Source organism: Astatotilapia calliptera, chromosome 8, assembly GCF_900246225.1.
Source record: "Astatotilapia calliptera chromosome 8, fAstCal1.2, whole genome shotgun sequence".
Lineage (NCBI taxonomy): Eukaryota > Metazoa > Chordata > Actinopteri > Cichliformes > Cichlidae > Astatotilapia > Astatotilapia calliptera.
The window spans coordinates 18,443,575-18,469,910 of NC_039309.1; the positions used below are offsets into that span (position 1 = coordinate 18,443,575).

Here is a 26,336-nt window from a genome sequence, read left to right on the forward strand (position 1 = left end):
GCTTTCACAGAAATCCTACCTCTCCTTCTGGCTACAGAGTACTTACCAAGGTTAGAAACAAAGAACAGTTATGCTTTATTAATGTTCGCTAATTACAATGTTCCACATTTCCTTGCTTTTTAAGTCATTTTTAGGCTTTTTAGAGTTTTTGTTTTTTATTTTTTTAGCAGTAATGTTCTGCCTATTTATTTCAGCCCATGAAATCGAATGCAGATCTTCCTAATGTGAGATTTACATAAATGTAAGTAATTTTGTTTGTCATTGTCATTAATGTTGTTGCTGTTGTTGTTTTTGTGCAGTTTGCAATCATATAAACCTAGCAAGCATCAGTCAGCACAGTGACTAACCTAAACAGATTCTTGCTTTATTCACATATATTATATGTAATTATATATACCTGCACATTGTACCTAGGGTTGCAGCCACTGGCCCCACCCCATTGTTGTGACAGCCTGATTGTACTTATACACTGCATCTGAACAGGGAACAGTCTGCCACATTAATGTATTTTTAAGTGACTTGTTGTAATACATGAATTTGTTTTTTACAGATGTCAAAGTCTCAACCTCATGCTGCCCTCCCCCATCCTCCTAAAGTAAGTATTTGTTGTTTGTAGTTTTTATTGCGGTGTCTGTGTCACATGCTAATCATAATTATTGAAATAACTGTTTTCTAACAGATTTTCCAAAACACTAGTTATGTTTGTTGTCATTCAGACCAATACTACTGCTTAGACATTGTTTAGTGGTCATGCATGTTTGACAAGCTCGTTATGATACCAAAACAGTAGGCCTATCACAATAATCGATATATCGACTTAACACACAATACATGTACATGACCTCAATAATTGTTGATGATGTAATTTATCCGCCATTATATTTACAAAAATAAAATATAATGATAACATAACAATAACATTAAATAACATTGTTTTCTATTTGTTAGAAAATTTACTATTTATTCAAGTTTTAAGGTATCTAATATTTTGTTTCTAATAATTCAAATTGATCTAAATATCTTTAAGAATTAAGATGTTGGTTTGTCAATTGAAAGTGTAGATCTTGCATTATTATGGTGTTATATTATGATTATACATTCAAAGACATAAAATGGTCTTAAAATGACATGACATAACTTGTCGCAATTGTTTATGGGGCAATATACCAACCAACAAAAAGTCGCTATCGTAACAGGCCTTCAAAACAGACGGTTTTATGATTGATAAATTCAAAAAATAAATACATTTAATTTCTCTGAGATTCTCTAATATTCAGTTACAGTTCACAACACAGTTCCGTACATGCAGTATTATACTGTAAATATAAATCTCTGCATTTAGCATCCCACTAGAAGCGTCACAGTTACTGCCTCTTTTTTTTTTTTTTTTTAAATACCTGTACTATCACTAACACATTTACTGTTTTACTTTTAGCCTGTGGATACAAATGCAGATTTCCTTAATGTAAGTTGTGCATTTTAATTACATCATGTTATTTTTATTATTATTTATTTTATTTATTTTTTTTACATTCAAATATTTCAAGCTTCTTGGTTAAAGAAGCTTCTAATTTGTGTTGTACAGTTATTTCATTTTTAACCTTAATTTATATTTTATTCCTTCCCAGTTAAATTTACCCTTCATTCTAATTGTGTTGTACAGTTATTTTCATTTTTAACCTTAATTTATATTTTATTCCTTCCTAGTTAAATTTACCCTTTTTAATTTTTCATATTTATTTCCTATCTTATTCATAGCCTTTTCCTTTTTTGTTCTCTTTAGGTCACGAGCAGTTGTCCAAGCATTTCACTACATATCGTACTGTGTATGACTGTGTACGTGACAAATAAAATTTGAATTTGAATTTGAATTTGAATTTGATTGCTAGTAGGTAAAGAATAGTTCACCTATAATTCATATTCCCAATTAATTTCTCACCTCTGATTGAATGCCTTTGTTTGTTCTTTTGACTATAACAAAACATTTTTGCTGGATATATATGGTGAATTTATATGCATAGATACAGTCGTAGTGCTTGACACATGCAAACAGCAGTAGATGTACTAAAAAGGAAATAATTACAATCATGATGTTTGATTGCTGATGTCAGTATATATATTTTAGAGGAATGTTTTGTTTTTTCACCCAAAATGAACTATATTGCTTCAGAAGAGATTTATTACCCTATATAAACAGTATCTATATATTGTTCTGTTTTTTGTTTGTTTTGTTATTTTCAGGTTCAATGGTGCGTGTTCTTCTAATGGCCGCCTTCCCACTGGAGGTTTTGATCCACAGCAATTTAAAAGGTAATCAGCTTTGAAAGTCAGTTCAAATGGTTAGCTAATAGTACTTTAAAAAGCCTACTTCTCTGTCACCAGTTTCTTTACCAAAAAGCATAATATTGTAGTTCAAATGTTTAGATGAACAAAGATCAGATTTTTGGAAATTTAACTAGCCAGACACTCAAATGTTAATGCTTTTTATAGGAGGACACAGCAAAACAGACATCGGCGCAGAGCGAAGAACTGCCCTTGATAAAGAAACCATGACAGCCATATATAGTAAGTGAAGACTGTGTATCTAAAATTGCATACTGCACAAGTAACTCACTTTGCAACAATAAAAATTGCACAGATAGGTGATGAAGCATTGAAGTGGTTGGACTCAGACAAAGAAGGTCAACAGATTGAATGATGGAGAGTAAGGATAGATGACCAAAAGGGGTGTTAGTATTACTGTAATGTGAACTGGATAGACTTTCCATCGAGGGGGAAAAAAAGGTAAAATTATGTGGAAAATATATCTTGATCTCTATAAACGGAAATATCTGTTTGCTAAATGAAGCTAGCTAATTTAAATCATGTTTTTATTTTAACTCTGATAAAAGTACTAGAACTGTGACTTTTGTTTGTTACAGTGGCGGTAAGGAAGAGGTTCCCCAATGTATCCAGAGGGGCTTTGGGGATTGCAGTCAATTCAAAGCTGGGGGAACTCAGACTGTTGGAAAAGAAAAAAAAAGTTACATTTTAAATATGTTTTATGTTCGTACACACCCACATATATATATCATATATATATATATATATATATATGTGGGTGTGTATTCCTCTGCTTGTTATTGATCAGTAAACATCTTTGAGTGATCACATTTTTATTGTGTTAATAGCAGTTCACATCAAATTCACAGTATCGTTACTTATAAGTGTTTGTTGCAGTTGCATTTTGTTATAGTAAAATGTATGTATATATATATATAGTGTGTGTGTGTATATAAATATATTTTGAAATGTATTTTAGAGCATATATTTTTTTGGCCAATTTTTGTATATTTTGAAATATATTTCAAAATATATTTCAAAATATATTTTTTTACCGTATGGGGTACTGGAGGCTAGGAGTAGAGCTTAGCAATGAAGGCTAGAGAGAGGTGAAAAATGTAAAAGGAAAGGCTTATAGTGAGTTTTATTTGAGGTGTGTGTATGTGTTAGTTGATGAGCCACACATGAATATATGGGAAAGAGTTGTTTAAGCTAGTTTAAGAAGAGAGACCACAAGAAGCAAAACGACATCATGCCAAGAAAAAGCACTACAGATGCAATGCTTACTTTAGTGCACCTATGTTTGGCTATGCTGTCATGGCTAGCCAACTACCTTTTGTTTTAATGACAAAGTATCAGCATGCTATTTGGCTTCTTTAATAAATCTGAATTCTGACAAGTTACAGAAACATACAATGTTGAAAATGCCGGTTGCGGTACATTAGCTAATGGTACGTTAGCTAATGTAGCCTAGCTAACTGTAGGTTTTTCAGAGACATGACCGGTTACCATGTGACATTAACATGTCAGCCATTTGGACATGTAATAATCTTGAAACATGCACCTGACTGGACAGCAGGATATAGGCCTTGTGTGAGAAAAAAAGAAATGATAATTTATTTTTTAAAGTATGTATTAGTGATTGGAAGCAATCGCTACTACTTACAATAACTAGCAGTAGAACATGGCTCTGACTTCCGCCTCATTGCCAGATTGCCATTCTACTTCATGTGTAGTATTGTTGCATCTCTCCATGTACTTGTCTGCTAGTTCAAGCTCTTGTGCACCTTGTACTTGCCTGCCTGTCCTCTCTGTCCTCCTTGAAAACTGCTGGAAAGCCTGTCCAGTTTTGCCCTCCAGGTGGGTGTGTCCCAGTGATGTCTGGATGTCTGGAGCCTTGATCTCCTCCATACCTGCTTCATACCCTGGAGGACGGGGCTGTGGCCCCCCACACCCTCTAGCAGATCATTACATGAAGGAACCTTTTAAAAAAAAAAAAAACAAGCGCGTCCATGCTCACAGGTGTACACACGGGTGATCACACCCACAAACTACACCCTTTTTGGCTCCTACCTCAAAGCACACTGTGTTCTGTTGATCTTTAGTGCTGCATAATAATGTTTAATATTTACTGTCATATTCCCATATATCATTGTGATGTTGTTATTCTATTACTCTTGTCTCTTCTGCTTGTTTTCTTTTTCTTTCTCAGCAGGTGATCCAGGTGATTGATATATGCATTTTATTTATATTATTTTTTCCCGCTCATTCTGTTGGTTTTGTTTTTTGCCCTTCTCCCCCGTCCCTCTTCTCAGCTGTTCTCTTTCCCTCTTTCTTTCTCCCCTTCTTTCCCCCAGTCAAGTCTGTCCCGTATTCAGTAAGTGAAAATAAAATAAACAATAAAAGGTGAATCAAATAGACCATTACGGCAAGGCTGGGATGGTCAATTTGGTAAAGTAAATCCGTTGGGCATCTTTCTTTGTCTTTAGACAATAATTCTGATGGCAAAAGAGCCAAACGGGACAGGCAAAAAAAAAAAAAAAGGAAAGGAAAATTCTTCCAAGGTTTCTAAATGTCTAGACTTTGTTGTTGTGAATGTGAGAGCATTACTGATGAGATGCCTGTGCATCTGTCACTCACTTTTTCACTACCGCAGGTTAGCAGTTAGAAATATTAGATTGCAGCAGCAGTCTTACCATTTCCCACTGATTTAGGGCCAAATAGACAAGGCAACCATCTGTTTAACTCTGTATGCATGTTTCCTCAGCAATTATTCGTTCCGGAGCATCTCAGGTCTACTGCCAACTCAACACTATCACACAGATACAACCTTTGCACATGCAAAAGAGAGCAGTTATCACACCTAAGCAACATTACTAAGCTGTTCCAGATTTCACATTTTTCAGAAGAATTAGAGTCTAAAATCTCGAGTGTTTATTGTATGACAGTCTGTAGAGTTGCTGAAAACGCAAAGGTCAGAGAAAGGTAATTAATGTAGGGATGAGGTTTAACAGACCACACTGAAGCAGAGCAATAAAACACAACACAGATCCTGCAGTTTTCTTTGTTAGACAAACTGACCGGGTCAACCACGAGACGCCCCCTTGCTGAGATGCTATCACGTTTGCTTTAAACTGAAAGATTTCCGGAGCTGAATATTTTGTCTTTCTTCCTTTCCTTTTCCCTTAACCAGATAACTGAATTCAATGCCACTTTAAGGTATTATCAGTAAGTAAATTGACTGCAGTTTAACCGTGTGGTCAAGTTATGAACAGATAGCTGTTCACATCCTCTGTTTACCCAACAGAAACCAAAGACAATAGCATGATTTCCAGGATAAGAGATTTAATCCACTGGGAGATTGTAGGAAATGGAAACGCTTTCAAGCTCTGGATGTAAACACCTTGTTGTTGCTTTGAAAGTTTTTCATGCACACTTCCCTTGCCAACAGCATTTTCTTCACACTGTCCCCTGGTTACACTCCTGTGAACAACGAATCATCTTAAATTAACATAGAAAGACTCTGTGCTCACAGCCATGACAGAGTGGAAGGGCTGCTAAATTTACATAACACCTGTAATAATTCACCACAGAAACTAAATCAGGCAATTAGAGGATGATGAAGTCTCTCTGACAGGCGCTCTCTTCAAATGGGGTCTTTGCAAGAAAAGATTTTCAAGTTAGCAGGGTGCCTTTCTGTTTTCAACTGGTTGGACTACAGGTAAATCACTTGTATATTTTCAACTAATGCAAGTTTTCCAATCACAGCATTAAATTACAGAGAGCTTGATTTTGCTGTTCTGTCGATTGTCTAGGCCAGGCATGTTAAACTATTTTATATCATGAGCCACATACAGTGGTTTTGATCTTAAGTGAGCCTGGCGAATGAAACTCCAATTTCTGTCTGTGTAAAAAGTTTAACTATGCATTTAATCAGTGAGATATTTTAATATTAGAAAAACAACCTACTGTATGTCTCAGGTTGTCTACATGATAAACAACTGCTGCTGTAGTAAATTCGATTTTAAGGATGTGTGTTGATGTGTATTTAAAGAGAAACGGGTGTTACCAAGTTGTAAATGTGCTTTTAAAAGTTGTTCAGTTGGGATTTAAACTTTGTTGTTGTTGTTGTTGTTGTTGGGGACTGGCTCCCCTTTGGCTTCAACTGGCAAATCCAGGAACTGCAGTTATTGGCATTGCTTGGTTTTCATTTTCATTCCCATTAGGATCCCAACTTGGTGCAGACTCTGAGTTGCTGTTGCTGCTGGTGTTTAATACTTTCCTTGCAATTTTGTCTATTCCTTAAGCTTCTCGGGGTACAAATGAGTTCAATATATGCTATATTTAGAGTTTTAGAAATTGTGAAATTGTTAATGACTCAAATAATGTTTCTGATGTAACACAATCAGTGTTAATGACATTTTTTGATCCTGACGTGTCAAAATGCACTATGATGCAAAAGTTTTTTCTGAGTGTGTAACCTGGTGTTTGCCTAGCTGTGGGACTGCCTGCACTCCAGCGGGATTGGAGTACGGCATACAAGTAGCAGTGGATGGATGTATTAAGAATGGATACATAATGAAAAGATGGTCTCTCATTCATTCAAATAAATCAGCTTTAAAAAGGCAAAATCAAACTTCCTCTAATCTTCCACGCTGGCAATTTGACCAATAGAGAAAAATGTAGGCCCAATATAAATCTGAAGACGTTTCTTCAAGCTACATAAGGATTAAATCAAAATAATCATCTGGCTTTGAACCGAATTTTGATATTGAGTAATTTAGCATGTTTTGGACAGAGAAATGCTGGACATCATGCTTTTTCCAACAAGACCAAATAGCTCTTGGTCTCGGCATTGTATGTGATAATGGAGCTGATACAGCAGTGCCACTCAGGTTTGCAGCTAATTTATACCAGTGGGCATTAATGCGCAAGGCAATTAGTGAAACTGCACGGCACTGTCTCCATAATGCACCCATATTTTATTTAGAAATCTAAAATATAAATTATTGAAATAAATATTCGATAAAACTGAATATTAAATTAATATTTCAAAAGAGCAGGTCACGCTAGAAAAATGTGTTCCACTCCTGGCCAAATGGACATAAGCCCCTCTTAGGTGGGAACAACAAAAAAACAGCAAATAAAAAAATAGTGTGTAGACAGTCTGTCGAGGTGTAATGTCATAAATGTAGTTCCATGCAGAAACACAGAGGGGAGAAGTACTACTACTAATTTCCTGTTCAGTTCCATGTTCATGTTTATGTGTCTTAGTTTTTCCCAGTTTAGGTTTTAGTTTAGTTCCCGCTCCTATTCACCTTGGCCTGTTTTGTGTTTCATGTTTGGGTTTTTTGGGCTCTTTGTTAAACCTTAGTTTGTTCTCCCGTGTCTGCATTTGGATTCCGTTTCCATAAATATACCGGCGTGTCCCGTTGTGACAAAAACTTCCAAGTCTTGGGGCATATCTGTGAGGAACACGTGAATTTTAGCTGAAACGTTCAGTTTACCAGACCTAAGCTAATGTCAGCTTTAGTCTACTCACTTTTTTCTTTTTCAAATTTGCATAAATAATGAGGTGGATAAAAACTAACTCCAAAAAACGCAAAATTCATATCCAGAGGAGTTTGATGCAATGACAAGATTTTCCGGTGGGAGATTCATTCATTCATTTTCTCAATGGGGCCAAAATATATGGAGGAGAGGTTTTAAATGGAGCCACAAAGAGATTTACTAACATTTTGTTACACTGAGTTTATTGCTAATTGTCCGATATTTAATGCCCCCCCAAACAAGTCTTATTTTTTGTACTCCATATTCAACTGGACTGCACCTGGATTAAGGAAACAGAGTAAATACCCTGTAAATTACCCACACCTATGAACACTATTAGATCAATTGCGCTCACACCCTATTTTGCCCTGTTTAGTAAACCCTTCAGTCACTGGATTTACACAGGAAGGTTAATTTATTCTGGGAATAAAACTTGGGAAGCACAACAGTCTTTGGATATGTTCTCTACAACGAGGTGTATCAGCACAGTTAATTTAAGCAGCTGGAACCAGAACTACATGTTGTATCCATTTTAAATGAAAGGAAGTGGCGTTCAAAAGGTGTTGTCCTTGTATTGTCTTTGGGCGCACAGCTGTGAAGGCATGCGTCACAAGCCACTCACGTTAATGGGGCACCTATGTAGTCGTCTATTGGAAAGCTGTTTCACAGTATTTTAACAAATATCAACAAAGTCTCTATAAGCTTTGTTGTTAAAAGTCACATTGAAAACTTTATTCTACTGAGGGCATGATAATCACGTACACAGACTGTGAAAAGTGGGTAAGCAGTGTTTCTGCGAATCAAAGGGCTTCTCTTCTTGTTCCTAATGTGCCACAATGGTGATTCATATATAGGTTGATACAATGTCAACCAACCTGTCAGCAGTGGAAAATTAGTCTGAAATTTACCTGTCAAAATAATCATTTTGATTCATGAGAGCTGTTCGTAGTTCCTTTAAAACTGTCTCCAATTATAACTTTTTTTTTCATCCAACACCTTTAGAGGTCTCCAGTAAGTTAAACTGTGTAATTGCAGCACTTGTGTCACTGGTAAAACAAAGAATGTATAAAGGTACAGGCCCAGTTCTAGGTTTCATAGGAGAGCTGAAGCAAAGTAAAGATGACAGCCTGTAAATAAAAAACTAGCACTTTACTTTACTTTGTTTACTTTTCCAAACCAATTTCACTTAAACCGTGTTTGGTCCAAGTTTTCACACTTCATTTGTTTCTTTTCTGCTTTAAGTCTTTCTTTTAAGAAAATTTTTTAACATGCCGTACACAATACAAGACCAAAGTTGGAACGTTGTTGGAAGTTGTTATGAATGTCAATTTCAGTGTTGAAGCTAAAGCTGTTAAGTCCCAAAAGAACGATTATCCCAACAATCAGACATGGTGGTGCTGCTGCCGTCATTCATCCGCTCATCAATTTCTGCATACACTGCAGGGCTAGGGCACAGGACTCTCCTCTCCGGGTTCCTTTGGGGATGTTGCTAAACTCCGCGGTCTGAAGCAGGCGAAACCCACCCGCAGTAATGTGCTCGGGTGTTGAGGTTCTTCGCAGCAAGCTATCAAATGACGGCGCATTTTTCGGCTTTTAAAAAAAACGCTGATGCAATCGCCAGTGTTTTCACAGATTTGAGGTTACCTCCTTTGACAGTATCACCGAGTATCAGCTTTAAAGCACTTGTTGCAGGCTGCGAGTTTGCTATTTTGCTGTTGAGTACAGCCAGGGCTTTTGACCGCTTCGCCTTGGGCGTTTTTAATCTGTAGCTCTGCTCTAAAAGAGACGTACGTTACCTGGGGCCCGCCCTACTACATTTGGAAACATATACAAATGATTGGCTAGAAGTCTAAAAGTGTATCACAGCTCAGGAAAAAAAAACACCGAAAATAAAGCACCGAAATGTGCGTTGGCTTTTTGGTCTGTGTTTACTACCGTTTATGTCAGAAACCTGTTGCCATTCATTTGGCACCCAGATCACGTGTACCCATCCCTTAGTCTGGGATTGAGCAGCTGGTTGCACAAATGAGTCCATAGTTTTCAGTTGATGTCAGGAAGCTTACTGGGGAGACACGCCACCTGGAGGCAAAATTCTACTATGCGTCATTTCCCTTCCAGCCTTTTCCTTTGAATGTCTTTTGAGTTAAATAGTCCAACTGCAAGATTAGGTGCTTGTGGTATGGAACCAATCTATGTTTGTTTACAGCTGCCAGAAGGTGAAGAACATGGCACCAACATGGGAGTCACACCTCTCTCTCACCCTGGCTTACATTGCCAAATTCTAAAAATTTACTAAATTAAGTGCTCCTTTAATTTCTATTAAAAATTCATGGATGATTTTTTATTTAAAATACTGTATTTACTGTATCATTGTAGTATGGGTTACATAATTGCCTTTGTCATAAACCATCAGAATCTATGGTCAGAGCATTGAGGGAGGATGGTTCTGTTGAGGGGTAACACTCACTCAGCCTGAGGAAGCTCGTTTGGCTTAATTCACACAACCGACTGTGTTTCATGAATTTTTGTGAATTTTTGCTCATGTAATAGTAATATCTTGCCACTCACAGGACCAACAATGCGCAGTTTCTGCTTCTAAAGTAGGCAACATGGCAAACAAGTCCCCATCTGCAGTAATCAGTCAGGATTCTTTAAATACACCTACATAAACAAGATCTAACAGTATTCAGCTTGCTTTTACAAGTATTTAATGTGGAGTCACTTCTGTTAGGTCTTGTGTCTGTGTCTGCTTCATATTTGTAAGAAACGGGCTCCCCTTCTTATTTTGCAATTGTTGAATAAACCAGCTGGTTTAATAACAGTCGAGGAGTTCTGTGAAATGGCCAAAAGCTGGGGCTGGATTTTTATATTAAGACTTCAGTAATTAACAAAAACACAGATGGACTGTCCAGTTATAGACAGTGTGTTTAATATTACATAAGTATAGCCCATGGTAAACTGCTTGATTGTTTTTCAACAACACTGAAAACAAGTAAACTCTTGTTATTTTATTTTAAGGCACCAGTTTTCAAAAAGGATCAGATTACCAAGTCAAGGTGATTAGATGTCTCGTTATCTTATTCAACTGTCTTTGCTTTTGAAGTGTGTGTAGCAATCGAGCCAGACCAGAAAAGCAGAAAAAAAAAATGTTGTTTATGCCAATATTCAACATGGAAGGCAAATCTATCTATTAGACCAGAGCAGAATTGGCTGTTTTTTCCAATTGAAGGACATGGGCAAAAGAGACATTTTAGAATAAATTGAACTCTGAATTGTTAAAATACTCACAGCAGCCTTTAACCCGTTTTAAAGCGGTGCCGAGCGGGCACGACTCCATTATGGCAAAAACCGTTATTTTTTAAAATCCCGCGTGACTCAACCATGTAAGCTTCAGTGGCAATAATTTTTTTTTGCATATGGAAAACCCGGAGAACCGTGTACTACATCTATTATGCATCGGCTGGTTCCTAGGTCACGGTTTTCCTTCCACATTAAAGCTTTGGCAAAAATCTGCCAATAAAAGCACTTGCAGCAACAAAAACATAATATTCCAGAATTGTGGTGCTGACACTCACCAGTCCCCGGCCCCCTTCTTCCGCCTTAGCGTACAGCCTCAGGGTGCTGGGCACTTGGGGTTTGAATACCCTTCCATGCATGGTAAGGAGCTCTTGCTTATGTCAGTGGCTCTATCTCCTCTTGGCCAGGCCTATTACCCCCAGCAGGTACCTGACACGGGCACTGTTGTTGATGGCCCGGATCTTTGGTTCTTACTTCAGCTGACTCCTCAGGACTTGCCTGACCCTCTATTCTCTCTTTAAAGCCAAATTAAATGTGAATAGGCTTTGATAGTTATTGAGAAGGCAGAATAATAAGAAAAGGCAAAAGTACGTCACAATATAATTAATTAAGTTACATATTTTGATTACCAAATTATGGAAGCGTGGAGCTGCCACCCAGGCAAAAGAAAAATAGAGCTGTATCACGTTATGACGTGAAATGTTTATTGTTCTAACATTATGCTTTTCATGTTTGTATAATATAATATCACGTTATTATAATATACATAATTGTCACGTTCGCACAATATTGTACGGACGTGATAATTATGTACATTTTTCGTACAATGTTGTTCAAACATGATAGTATATTGTTAGAACGATAAACTTTTCACGTTATAACGTGATATACTTATATTTCTCTTTTGCCTGGGTGGCAGCTCTACGCTTCCGTTCCAAATACACGAGAATAAAGTAATATTATATGGGAAAAGGCACCTGCTAGCTTGATGATGGAGGCTTCTTAGACTGGCCACCCGCCTTGGCTTCTTGTCGCCACTCCACGAAATAAAGGTCCGTTTCCTCCATGCCGGCTAATTATTCATCCTCATTAAAATCTCGTATATGTTCAGTTGGCAGAATTGAGAATTTTACATCTTCCAACCACTTAATTAACGCGAACATAATCGGCTTGTTTCTTCCCGTCTCCTGTATCCGGCCGTTCCTCTCGCTGTCAGATTTCGCGCCTCAGAGACGTCGTTATTTTTCAAAAAAAAAAAAGAAGAAAGAAAGAAAGAAAGAAAGAAAGAAACAGCAACAACTACTAAAGAGAGTTTTTGCACGTTCATTGCACATTTGTGGGAATGTTTAAATATTTAATTTTTATTAATTACTTTTCATTATATCTTTATTTTTTAAACCACCGTGGCAATGCGCATGCGCATACACTCCTGCACGCAAAGGGCTTTGGAGTTGACGTAATGTCGCAATGCATTGTGGGAGCGCAGCACCATCTTGGCAGGTCACGAATCAAAACAAGATTGCTACGAACCATTCTGAAACGTAGCTCAAAAGAAAATGACGGTATAGAGACAGATTCTGTCCAGATGCAAAGAGACGGTACTTGATTGTTGAAATGTGGACCCGTATGAAATATAGCCGTGGAGTAGAAACCCTGAAGACCAAACCGCTATTGACTTAGCATGATCTACTCTCATACCTTGTCTGTGGAGTCAGAGCATACACGGCGCACCAATTTCGCAATTATAAATCTCTGGAGGCGCACATCCAATTCACCAAGGACTGGGTACAAGATTTGGCTATTTTTAAGCCTCCACGTTGTGAGTACGCCGTCATTCAAGCAAAGGTAAGTCAGCTTGAGTACTGCGAGTAAAATGCGTTTGATTCCCCCCAGCATTCAAATTAGTGCTAGCAAAAATTCATTCGTGAGGGGGAAATTACAGTGAGAACATGTAGAGGCTCTGTTAGAGGGATAACATAGTGAGTTCAGTGCATTGATGTGACATTGTCCTGAAGGATTTAGTTATTCTTTATGGTTAAAGAAATTGCCCTAATTAATTCATATTTATTATAAATAATCCTAATTACACATCTTGCTTCCTTGTTTGTGTCCTGTGTCACTAAAAATACATTCTGTTTTAGTTTTATACATTGATTAATGACCTGCAGAATCTGCTTGTCATATTAGGTGTCCATAGTTGTCACTTAAAGTCGAACTTTATGTTTTCTCCCTCTTGAAAGTGATTACATCCTTGCATTACATACTTTAGATTCATTTTTTGCTGATAGGTTTCTAAAAAGAAACATGCAGATTTAGAATATAACATGCAGCGTTCTATAGATGGATACATAAAAACACTTTATTTGTTACATTTATGATAAATGGATTTGAAAGTAAATAAAACACATTTGTGTCGGACTTGGCTTATTAAAGTTCTTGTCTTTAAATGAACTTTGTCTGTGTGTGTTTTAGGTCCTGCACTCTTAAAGACTGAATTGCAGCATTGCAGCCACAGGTCATTGTGAGCATCACAGGGAAGGTTGAAGCCGCCCACTGCAGCTGTATGGCTAGAGTCGTGGAGACTTGCAGCCATGTCACTGCTCTTCTGTTTAATGTAGAAGCAACAGTGAGGATCTGTGGCACAAGGACTGTTACAGATGAACCTGCATACTGGGTTTTGCTGGGTAATATGACCAAGATACAGCCAGAGGTTGGCCATAAGATAGACTTCTCCTCTTCAGCTGCCCAAAAAAAAGGTTCTTGATCAAAACATAAACAGACCATTCGTTGTGACAGGTAAAAGAAGCCATCCTCAAAAAAGAAAGGTTCCACCTGCTACTGTGGAGGAGTTGGATCAACTGATGGGACAATATTTTTCCAAGCATAGTTCTGTTCTGAATAACCCATAATGTTTTAATTTAGGGGGCCATGTAAATACTTTGCATTTACTGAATATGTACTTACTAAATACCACTGTTCAAAAGTTGAATAAAGAAACAAAGAAATGTTTGCCTATTTTTAATTAAAAGCACTTTGTCGAACATCACATCAGTTACAATGTAGAAAAAATGTTATGTATAGTTTACAAATGACAAAATGTTCACATAAAATCATGACAGCATTTGTATAATATCACCCACTACTAGCATTCTGTAATTTACTGTCTCTTTTGAAAACTTATCACTACATAAACAGCACAAGACTTAAAAGTATTTAACAAGAGCATTTTTCCCTGGTTTTACTACCACACTGGGGCACATGTTCACCAAAACGCAGCAAACCTTTGCCATCTTATCCAGGAAGGTCACCTTTTTACCCTCACATGGAAGAAGTAATCTGATTGGCATGGTGGTATGTAGCATGTAGTTTGAAGCAGGGATTTCGTAGTGCCCCATGTGTAGTGTTGGAACCCAGTCAGGATTTGTTTCATTCATTTCATAGGCTGGTTTGTTGCAATAATGCCAAATAATTAGCAACTCTATAAATAGAAGGTAGTTCTGCATGTTTGTTCTAAGTTTGTGCTATTGAAAATAAAATTAACAGGCTATAAATAATAATATGAACTTATTTAGAACTTACCTGAATGAAAATACTGGAGCACACCAACAGATATCTGTGGCTGGTAGAGAACTGAATATCAGCTCGTCTCGCAGCTGCTATCCAGGCTAGACGCCTTCTTTTGGTAACATCCAACACATAAGCTCCCTCATGATGTTTCCAGGTGAGGAAACAATGAAAAGAGAGCCTGTTTTCAAGCTTATTCCTCTGTCGGTAGTGCAATCTAACATTACAACCGACCACACAGCAAGCATTTGTTTGGCCTGCTAATATGGCGCCTTGACCAAAAATCCTGGCTACGCCCCATCCCGTAAGATCACGCTCCAGAGCCCTATTAACGTACGGATCTAGAAAGAAGACGCTGCATTTTTAACTCTGAGGGAGGTGGAGAATGAGCCTATTTCCAAAACAGTGGAGTGTGTTCCTTTAAGTACTAAATTGTATATATTGTCAAAAACTAAAGTGTACATAGCAGTTGTTGTATCTTGTTTACTGTATCACTGACAGATAATTTCAAAGTCAATGAACGCTACATTATAGTGAGATATTGTGTAATGTGAAATACTGTAAGCAAATGAATAAACAACCTAATTCGTGATAGACCTTTGACTCTGTTTTGTTTGAATCCAACTGTTTTTTGCAGATGTGCATAAAACATGTTACTTTTAGTATTGTTATCATTATCATCATTATTGCACTAAATATATTTTAAATAAAGGATACTTTGATATACATTCTACTGTAAGGTTGGAAATGTATTTTCTTCACCCTAAAATATGTTTTGAAATGTATTTTGGTTTGAAAGAAATATATTTTCAATTTCAAAAATATATTTTTTTGGAGCATCACAAATACAAAATATATTTACCATATATTTGAAATATATTTTGGCCAGGAAAAATGTATTTTTTTACCGTATGTCTACTTTCTTAATCTCCCTGCAATCCCACTTTTTCTTTGCTAACCTCTTCCTTTGAATACATTCAAGCACTTTCTCATACAGCTACCAGTTCTCCTTGTCCTCTTTCTTTTGTCCAGAGGAAACACCTTCATGGCACGTTCCCTCACCACACCAGCTGTAATTTCCCGGTATTCTGACAACTCTTCACTACTACCCAGAGCCAGTTTTAACTCTTCCCTCATCTCTGTGCAACATTCTCCCTTTTTGAGTTTCCACCCTTTAATCATGACCTCTGCTTTCACTCATTTCTTCTTCTTGATTTCCAAAGTCACCCTACAGATTACTTTCCAGTGCAGATTAGTGACATTCTGCTATGACACCACCTTGCAATCGTTGCTCTCTTTGAGTTCGCACCTTCTGCTTAAAATGTAGTCCACTCTTAAATCCTATGTAAAATCCACCACCATCTGCTCTTCTACAATTCTCTCTTTAACACCATGTCTACCTCAACATCACCTCATCCCCCCTGTTCCCCTACATGTCTTCTCCAATCACAGTCTCTCCCCTCTTGGAACACTTTACTACTTCATCCAGCTTATTCCAGAATGCTTCATTCCTCCTCCTGACATCCACCCTGTGGGGCATATGCACTGACAACATTCAACATCACTCCTTTGATTTCAACCTTCAAACTGTCTGAACTTCTCTTCTACTCTACAACACTATAAACATACTCTTTGTTCTCATTCTTTCCACTACTTCTACTCTTTGTGTAGATGAGAAGAACCCCATTGTTCTTCCCATCTACACCATGGTAAGTTCAAATGCTCCTAGCGTTGATTCTCTTCTTTACGGTCTCCTGCCCACAAAATGTACCTGACTGTCACCACCCAACCGAGGGCAGTCGTTGTTAACAATGGGCCCTGACCAGTTTGGGATGGAACTCATTTATAACCTGTATGTTTGATTTAGCCAAGGTTTTATGCCCGATACCTTTCCTGACACAACTATCCTTCCTATTTATCTGGACTTGGGACAGGCACTAGGACATTCTGACAGAAATACGTTATTTTTGATCTTCCACAGTGGTTCTGTCATTTCTGTGATGTTGACCAATAAGAACACAAAGTGCTGGCAAGCTAGTGAGATCTTCTGTCCTACCACTCACCTGTGTAAACAAGCTTAAGGGAAAGACAGACGATGGTACTAGAGTAGTTATGCTGAAATGGAGTAGAGCAATGCTGTCATATACACCAGCACGGGTCGCCACTGTTTAATCATAGTCGGTTTCCAAAAATCACTCACTAGCACTTCATTTACGATGACAAAAATATTGTATTTTTATATATGTATTAGTTTTTTAACATTTGAAAATATTTGTCGTTGTAGTCACTTCGTGGCAATATAGGATGGGTGGCAGTTTCTTATATTGCAGATTCAATATAAGGAAAAGATGCTTATATTTAAAATATGCAAAGGTGCACCAGGAAAGTTCACCAAGAAAAAAATAGATATACCTGGGAGCAGATGCAGTGAAGCATGGAAGAAGAGATCACAGATATTTATGAATCAGTTTTTGCTCTGAAACTCCCAAAATTGATTCTGGTCCAGTGAACTTCTCAGCTGGATAACAGAGTTTCAGACATATTTGTTGTTGAATGAAGGCTCATTTTAGTTCACCAGTTCATGTTGTTTCTATAACATCTATAACCTAAAGTTTAGTATGTTCTGCTTAGTTTAACTTGGTGTTAAAGAGAGAGAAAAAGAGATCATGGTGAATAAAGACAATCGGATTACAACATATTTTAACCTCTTGCAACAGTTACATGGTTCAGACTGTTGGCCCACAGAGACACACTCTGGATTTATTAGAATTAAATCAAGTGAGAAGGATTTTAAATAACCACTCTCCAAAATCCCTGTGGAACATATTTCACTAGGTCTGAGATTCTCCGCTTAGATTCAACCACTGGGAATAAACAGGGGGAAGTTCAAATGAACTCGACAGTGATAGATAATTAAACTCCTCTGGCTCCTGCTTCAGGGAGTTAATACTGGCATGCAGTACCACTCGTTTGCTGTCGATCACACAATAAAGCATACTCTCCTTTATCTGTGTAAGCCTAATTGGGACTATATTTTACACCAAGAAAATATGCTGTATTAAATAATGACTCAGACGAGAGAGTCAGACCATAAACATGTTGGGAACATGTTGACTGATAGAGGTAGTGAGAAGTACGGCAAGGTAACCAAAGGGCAATTTTCTTACAGAAGTCTATACAATCCTTTTTGAAAATACAGAGGGCGACTTTGCATGTTAGACCCAAATGATAAACCCATCTTTTACATATAGTCCTTGGCTGCATCTTCTCTGGCTTTAGCTTTGCATTGACACATATATCGTGGCCATATTGATTTATTTCTCTGACATACTTGTTTATATCAATTACGGTAAAACTGTATAATATAGGGAGTCTTTTGTTTCAACATGCACACACACACACACACACACTGAGTCCTCGACCAATGGAAATCTCTTTTCTAATCAATGAAAAATGTTACCATGGCGACACACTTGACTCTCCGACCCTAGATATTGCGTGCTGCTGCCAAACGATAGAACGATAGAAGTCTAACTCACCTAAGCAGCACCTTTTTATTCAGCAGCTCACACAGCTGACCCAGGTTTCGTATATGACTCCGACTGTCAGAAGATGAGCTTTGTATCATCAACATAATATGTAGCTTATAGTCGTTAAAAAATAATTTTAAAAGTTTTCACAGGACTGTGTGCAGATTCAGTAGCTTATATAAAAGTCTCTCACATCAATATGGAGAAATTTAGGCCCGCTCTTCTTCACAGTGTTACATCAGTTTGTTGAGTTTGCAGCCATTTTTTATGCACAGACCTTTTAAGGTCGCACCACAGTATTTAATGTGGACTGAGATCTGGACTTTGGCCCATGGCAATACCTTAATTTTTTTGCCTTTTTTTTCTTATTCTGTTCTAGATTTGCTGCTCTGCCTGTGATCATTGTTCATCATTGTTGTTTAGACAGATGTCCTTAAATTTAACTCTAGAGTACTCTGATTCTAGGATTTGGGGAGAGCCCAACCACCCTTTGATGGAAACTAATATCCACCTCTGGCATGGATTCAGTGTTTTTGAATGACTATGGCTACGTCCACACGTACCTGGGTACTTTTGAAAACGCAGATGTTTCTATGCGTTTGCACCTTTCATCCACACGTAAACGGCGTTTTCGGTCACTGAAAACTGAGATTTTTAAAAACTCCGGCCAGGTATTTTTGAAAACTCAGTTTTTGCATTTACGTGTGGACGAGAAAAACTGAGAAAACGCAGCGTCAAAGGTGTGCGGCTTTTTTGACGTCACACTGTGCGCCACGTTATTGTTTCGGTGAAATGGTAAATGGTAAATGGCCTGTATTTATATAGCGCTTTACTAGTCCCTAAGGACCCCAAAGCGCTTTACATATCCAGTCATCCACCCATTCACGCACACATTCACACACTGGTGATGGCAAGCTACATTGTAGCCACAGCCACCCTGGGGCGCACTGACAGAGGCGAGGCTGCCGGACACTGGCGCCACCGGGCCCTCTGACCACCACCAGTAGGCAACGGGTGAAGTGTCTTGCCCAAGGACACAACGACCGAGACTGTCCAAGCCGGGGCTCAAACCGGCAACCTTCCGATTACAAGGCGAACTCCCAACTCTTGAGCCACGATCGCCCCACAATTGAATTGAATTCCTACAATACTGTTAGTCTAAGAAGCTTGCAAAGAAAAGCGTCTGGACTTCTTTAAGTTGCTTGAAGACGTTTCACCTCTCATCCGAGAAGCTTCTTCAGTTCTAAGGTCAAATGGTGGAGAGTCCCAGATATAAACCTAGTGGGAGTAACCCTCCACAGAGGGACAAAAGGACCCCCTGATGATCCTCTAATCGCCTGAGCCAAGGTGTGAAACTGGGTGTGGGTCCCAATCAGCCAGAGTTTCGGGTGTGTTCGTCTTCAAGCTACAATACTGTTACTGTTAATTTTACTCTCTGCAGAGTTTAAATGCTTACATATACACACACAGTTACTGTCCCTCCACACATACGACTCGGTTCTGCTTCTATGCCCCATCCTTGTTTACTATTTCCCACCGAGGCTTCTAGACTTCTGATTGGTCAACATTTCTACACAGTTAGGAATATATCGCCACCTGTTGCTTTGGCATGTTCATAGCAGCGTTTTCCTTCATTTCTGTGTTTACATGTGGACGGGATTATTTTTTAAAATGAAAACGAAAAATCTCAGTTTTCAAAAATACCCGTGTACGTGTGGACGTAGCCTATAATCCAATAGAAGTATTGTGAAATGACCAAAGGTATCCCTTCATAACCAACATCTCACAGCTGAAGCTGTTCTGTAGAAAGAAAAAGTCCTCCAAGTAGATGTACAGGACTAACGAACACAAATGTTAATGAGGTTAATGGGTAACTGCGGATACTGAAATCAAAACAATAACTAATGCCAGATCTCCTTCCTCAATACCCAAATGCAGTATTGGTGTCTTATTAACTTAACAGGGTTCCCTGTATCTACTTTAAAGACTTGTGTAAAAAGCAGGTGACTTTGAGGTCATTTATGTAGAAAATTGGAAAATTCTTAACCACCGTTAGGCTTAATTATATCTTAACTAGCATACAATGAGCCAATCATTCTTGTCATTTACTTAATTATAACAATTTTTAACCAATAAATTGAATATCCACTTCCTTCAGCCAGTCTATAAACATCAAGAGCAGCATCCAGCTGACATTGTGAGTTATTGCTAGTGTACTTTATCTTTCCACAACAGATGCAGCAGTCAGTTACTAGTACAAACAACACAGCAGTCTGTCTGCTTAATAACAAGAACAGATGCAGTTATTAAGCTATAATGCACAGTTAACAAATGGGGGAATGGAATTCTTAGGTGTGAAAATACTGTCTCAGCATTGGCTCAGCAGTTGTAAAGAGGCTAAAATTTGCAAATGACTTTAGAATTTGGTTAATTTGTCTGTGGTTTTCTCCATGAACTTGCACACTTTGTTCTAGTATTCAATCAATAATACTTTAACAAATAAAAGAAACACACCAAAAAAAAAAAATCTTCTGGGACATTCTGTTTGGCAAACAACTCAAATGTGCAAATTTAATTAACGTGTTTGCACTCCACATTTCGACTCATCTCTTTCTAACTGAACCATAATCCCTTTCCCCAACAGGCACCAGTCCTTTCTCTGCAACACCCCAGATAATCCCCAAACACACATACGTACACATAAACACATACGCAGAGAACCGTCATCTTCTTTCTGTTTATTTCATCGAAGTTGCGTGCATACACTCTATCAAAGATTTTTTTGGTATTCGGTAGGAGCGCTTGGCAGTGGACAGAGGACAGACTGGGGTCGGTGTACTGGAACAGTCCACACTCGAACTATGCAGCATCCCACACGACCTTCTTAGCCTGCTCTATCACCACAAGTGGAATGAAGGGAATTGGATGAGATGCGTCGGAGCATATCGTCTGCAGGGGCATCATGTGCCGTGGGTTTGAATTTCTCTGTGAGTGCATACTGGTAATAACAACAGAGATAGATGGCACAGAGAGAAAGATTGCTTGCTTTTTTTCAGTAACATCTATCTTTGCTCCATGACACCAAGCTAAACAGCTCATCTCATACTTTAAATGTTAATATAGCACTCAGTGTGTCTTCATCTGAGAAAAAAAAAACAGAGTTGAACTTCAAAGCAGAAAGACGTCACAAACGCCAACTTTTTCTCTTTGAAATTAGCATGTGCTACATCTTTGTAATGAAGGCGGCATTCAGCAGGGACTGCATATGAAGCTCCAGCTGGGTCAGCTCATCTCCTTCGTCATCCATGAGAGCTCTCTTCTGGAATTAGAAATGTCTCTCCGATGTTCCCATTGGACTAAAGCCCTCCCTACTTCCTCTGGAAAGCCTGAGTCAGACCCTTCAGGCCAACAGCTCTTGTAGCGAGCGTTATGTCATCTGTTTAGCGCAACAAGTGTGAATCCTCTGTAGATTTTCAATCCAGATCAATGCCATGTTGAGAAGTTTATTACTTCATGACAACAGGAAAGAAAAAAAGAGAATAAAAGGGGTGTGTTTCAGGGAAAATGTTTAACATTTTTAGGCTTTTTTTAGATTTAGATAGAAAGTGCACAAAAATATGCTTACACACTCCCCTCCCCCCATCATGTTAGCGGCACAGATTTCTACTGGGCATTCTTTGAATGGCACATCTGTCTGTAACGTCTCTGGTGTAGCATGACTCTGAAGAACTGAGTGCTACTTCTCTTTGATCAAGAAGTAATTTGTTTGGTTTACGTTGCCAGGCTTGACTATTCCCACCACCATATTTCTCCGATGTATTGTTTGCTCTCCAGTTTATCTCCTTACAGACCCTCTGCTACGACCCACAATTCTCAGTTTGGACTCAGAGAATTGTGGGAAGCAGCCTACCCACCATCAGCAGCACTGACATCAGTGCATGTAGAGAAAAAAGCCTCCTGAATCACGAGGGACTCTACTTACCCAGGAAATTGACTTTATGCCCTGGGAGGCTACATAGGCTCAGAGCCAGGAACAGCGTCATACCCTGATGATGTATAAATTCAGTGGCTGATTCACCCTAAAATCTGTGATTTTACTATTTGCTTTTATGTTTATGTCTTATTCCTATTTTAAACTCTTAAAATTCTATTTTTTTTACATGCATTTATGTATTTTTAATGTTGTTTTAATGTGTTCACATTCCTGGGTTATTCCTGCTTTTCGTGACTTTATCGTTCCCAGGCTGTCAAACTTTCCCCATCCTCAGTTCTGTTGTTATTACTCCCATCCAATTATATTCTTGGAAACTGAGTTTTATTCTGTCATTCTGCTTTTCAGACCATCATTTGTGCAGCCTTCACCCTGAACTCCGTATCATTCTGGATGTTCAGAGAGCCAAAGTTTGCATCTCACATCTGCTCCACTGCCACCACCAGCATCTAGACTCTGGGGTGCTGCCCTATTTACAACCTTCATTGGAAGCAGCACTCTGCTGTGCCGCTTCACTCGAGTCTGAATGTCAGTGCCCTAATGTTCTTATCACTCGAACTCTGCATTGATAAATTATGTTTTTTTTTAATTTCAAATAATCCTTTCTTATTAGAGCTGATTTTATCAATAGATTGACAACCTGAAACAGCAATTTTACTGATCATAAAATTATTTTTGCATTGGAGTGTTTCCAGGTTTCTGACAATATGCCGGTATGTACGTCTATACTAGATAGTACATAGTCTTATGTCACTTGCATGCAATAAAAACTAGTCTAAATCTCAAAGTCAAATGCATAGGGAAGGAAAATAAGGTTTAAAGTTTCCAGTACTGTGATAGAATTCTGCATTTCTTTCAGATTTGACAACAGAAAATGATTTTTAGTTAATTGTCCTCATATCTTGACAATACTGTAGTACTAAAAAGTACATTGTAGTGAGGCTTTTTGTTTGCTTTGACATCACTACTGTTTTCAGACTAACTTGACAAACACTGAAAAGCTTGAAGTTAATGTTCTTTATTCTTTGTCTTTGAAAGTTATGTTTTGACTTGGATACAGTTAGGCTCCCTAATTCTGCTGTGGTTTCTGACTAAGGAAATGGTGGTTCCCGTAGTGGCCCCAAAAGGTCCACCGCACTGTAACTTAAGAAAACACCAGCAGAGAGAAAGATGCCGCAAAAGCACACAAAACCCTATGGGTGTTGAATAAAACAGAAAAAAAAAACCAAAATCAAAGCACAACAGGTGTTTTGGGGGTGGAGCAAAACAGATGGCTGCTCCTCCCTGAGCCTGCGGTTTCTTCCTATTGAAAGAGAGTTTTTCCTTCCCACTGTTACCAAGTGTTTGCTTATAGGGATCGTGTGATTAGGGTTTGAGGTTTTCTCTGTTATTATTTTTTGGGTCTTTACCTTACAACATAAAATACCTTGAGGCGACTTGTTTGGATTTTGTGTTATTTAAAAAATCGAATTGAACTTGTTTAAATTGCAGTACGTCTGACCTTTCAAGCCCAACACCGTTTCCTGTCGACTGACATTTTATGCTAATATGAAGATTCATATTTAGAAAAGATTAGTTTGTTTTCATTGCCCATGCAAGAATAATATTATATATATATATATTTTTTTTACTTTTAACTTTTGTTTCTTTTCCTTTTTTTCTTAGCTTATGTAAAATCCTTTTTAGCATGTTTGCACAGTCGGGGGGAGTACTTTTTTAGCCAGAAAAAACATTTCACTGTATGTTGTACCAGCTATAACTACATGTGACAAATAAATAAAGAATTGAATTGAATTGAATTAAACAAAAATCTTATTTGAAAGCAAAACCCAACCTTCATTGCATCATACTTTTTGCAATTTGTTGGCAAAATTTTGCATCAAAACTGCACTAACATTCAGGGATCATGCAATGTGCAGCTCCAGTTTGCACATCCTAGAGGTATACAGCTTTATCATTGCTTCATTTACTGTAATATTTGTTACATATCCTTAAATTGTGACACATTTCATTGTTTAATACTTGAAAGCTAAAAGATGGAGGTCCCAGCAGGATTATTTAAGAAAGAGAGAGACATTTAAGGGGCAATAAGTTGTTAAAAGGATAACGTTAGAGCAGCTGATCCCTTATAATCTTCCATATACTGAATGAGACATAACTTCAGGAAGTGACAAGGCTATTTCTGGAATCCATGCATGGAGGGGAACACCACTGTGTGTGTGTGTGTAAGCGTGTATGAGGCTGTCATATTGATATTCAGTGCTGAATGTCACCATTTAAATTATAGTGTTTTCAAATGTGCTGTGATTAGCATCTCATTGGTTCTCAAAGGGAATGAATCACAGCAGGTTTAGAGCCTGGTAGCACACATTAGCTTCAGATATATGTGGAAATCATTTCTTTATTAACATACTAAAAATATTTCCTCAATTAAAATTAATAAATAAGCCAAATGTATGTAGAAATGTAGGTCACAAAGCTGCCTTAGTTTCTGCTCTCTTACACTTTAACTGAGATGCCTATGCACCAACATTAAAACATCTTCCCAGCAGAAATGTGTTAGGCATATGCAGCAAGGCTTGCATGTGTTTCTATATTTACTGAGGCAACAACATTAATTGCCCATAAATAAAAGTAGAAAAAGGATTGCAGTTTGTGTTTTTATTAGAATTCTAATTTTAAGCTATTGTAAGGGTCTCCAAGCCATGTAATCTATGTAAGTAGGGCATCAGCTCAGGATCCCATCATCACAAACATGGTAGCTTTGTTATTTATGTATATATTTTTCAGAGAAGCAAACCGTTACATTAGCTTATGTGTTTTGAAGCTCATGCATAAGTTCAGTAAGGTCAATCTGTGTCATCCTTTTGTCCCACGTGTTGGGTGGGTAATCTAAGCTTTACATCGCTTCCTCTTTCCCACGCTGTCAAGCTCATTGCGATATCACTGGTCTAGTCCAATCATTTTTCTGCCCACCTTCATCAGGCCAATCAGCTTCCACCCCACCTACCCCATCTGTCATTGACTCTTGCACACGCCTTTGCACAACTGACCTCAGGCCAATGTTCCCTCTAAGCTGCGCGCGTGTGCAATTGCGCACTGCTGGCACGGTCTCTGCGCACAGAGAATCTGCGTTGCGCACAGAAAAAAAATCTAACCTGAATTGAAATTAAAAGTAATACTTTAGCAATTCTGTTTTGCAGTGTTAGTCAGTAAGTGACTGGCTGCTCCCATATGCGATTACAACGATGCCACCTTATTCCATAGTCCAACCATTGATGCGATTCACATTCGTATATACGCAGCTAATCAACGTCGCTGACAGGCTATGACAGCGTCCTTATGTCCCGACACCAGTGTTTTAGCTAGCAAAGCGGCGTGGCTGATGCGGAGTGGAGCCGCGTTAATGATAACGTGTACAACCATTGGAGATGTGAGCAGGACAGACGGAACAATTGACAGAAAAAGTGTGGACTTTATACCAGTTTTTAAATTGTGTTGATAGGCCACGTAAAACCAGAGTTATAATAAATATATATGCAATGTTTGGTTTTCTTCCTGAATACTATCGTTGTTTATATTTACTGCGGGAAGAAACGGTAAAAACAGCGTTTTATAAGGAAAACGCTCGAAAGCACTCTCCACCTGTGAGCAAAACCAAAAAAACCCCACCCTTTCCTATTGGTCGAAAAATGTACCATGTCAACCAATCAAAACATGGCATTTAGTTGTTTAGGAAGGGGGAAGTTTTAGGAGTGACGGCGGTGTTTTGAGATGTGAGAGATTTGCGACGTTGAGCGCAAATCTTGTGTAGTTAGTGTGTAGTGTAGTCAATAGTTTTGTTGTGTGTGTCAGAACAATGAGGCGACTGCTGAATGTTACAGGTGTTACAGCAGTGATACATCTCCTGCTGTCAGGCCTGCAGGTATCAGGCTTGTGATGTTCTCCTTTATCTCATAGTGAACAGAAATTATTTTTTGGAGTGGCACAAATAATTTGTGTGGCATCAAATTTGATGCAGAACAGCTGATTGTTCTGTAAATAGTTTGAAATGTTTGTTTAAAAAAACGCCTTGGCTTCAT

The 26,336-nt window shown here is 38.2% G+C and overlaps 1 long non-coding RNA gene across 1 annotated transcript; it reads left to right on the top strand.

The window, feature by feature from the left end:
• Positions 1-7: 7 nt before the first annotated feature.
• Positions 8-3,051, top strand: LOC113027894 (uncharacterized). The gene is made up of 7 exons (XR_003273161.1): positions 8-50; positions 195-241; positions 551-595; positions 1,436-1,465; positions 2,242-2,310; positions 2,491-2,565; positions 2,922-3,051. It is a non-coding gene; the product is annotated as an uncharacterized LOC113027894 (long non-coding RNA).
• Positions 3,052-26,336: the final 23,285 nt, after the last annotated feature.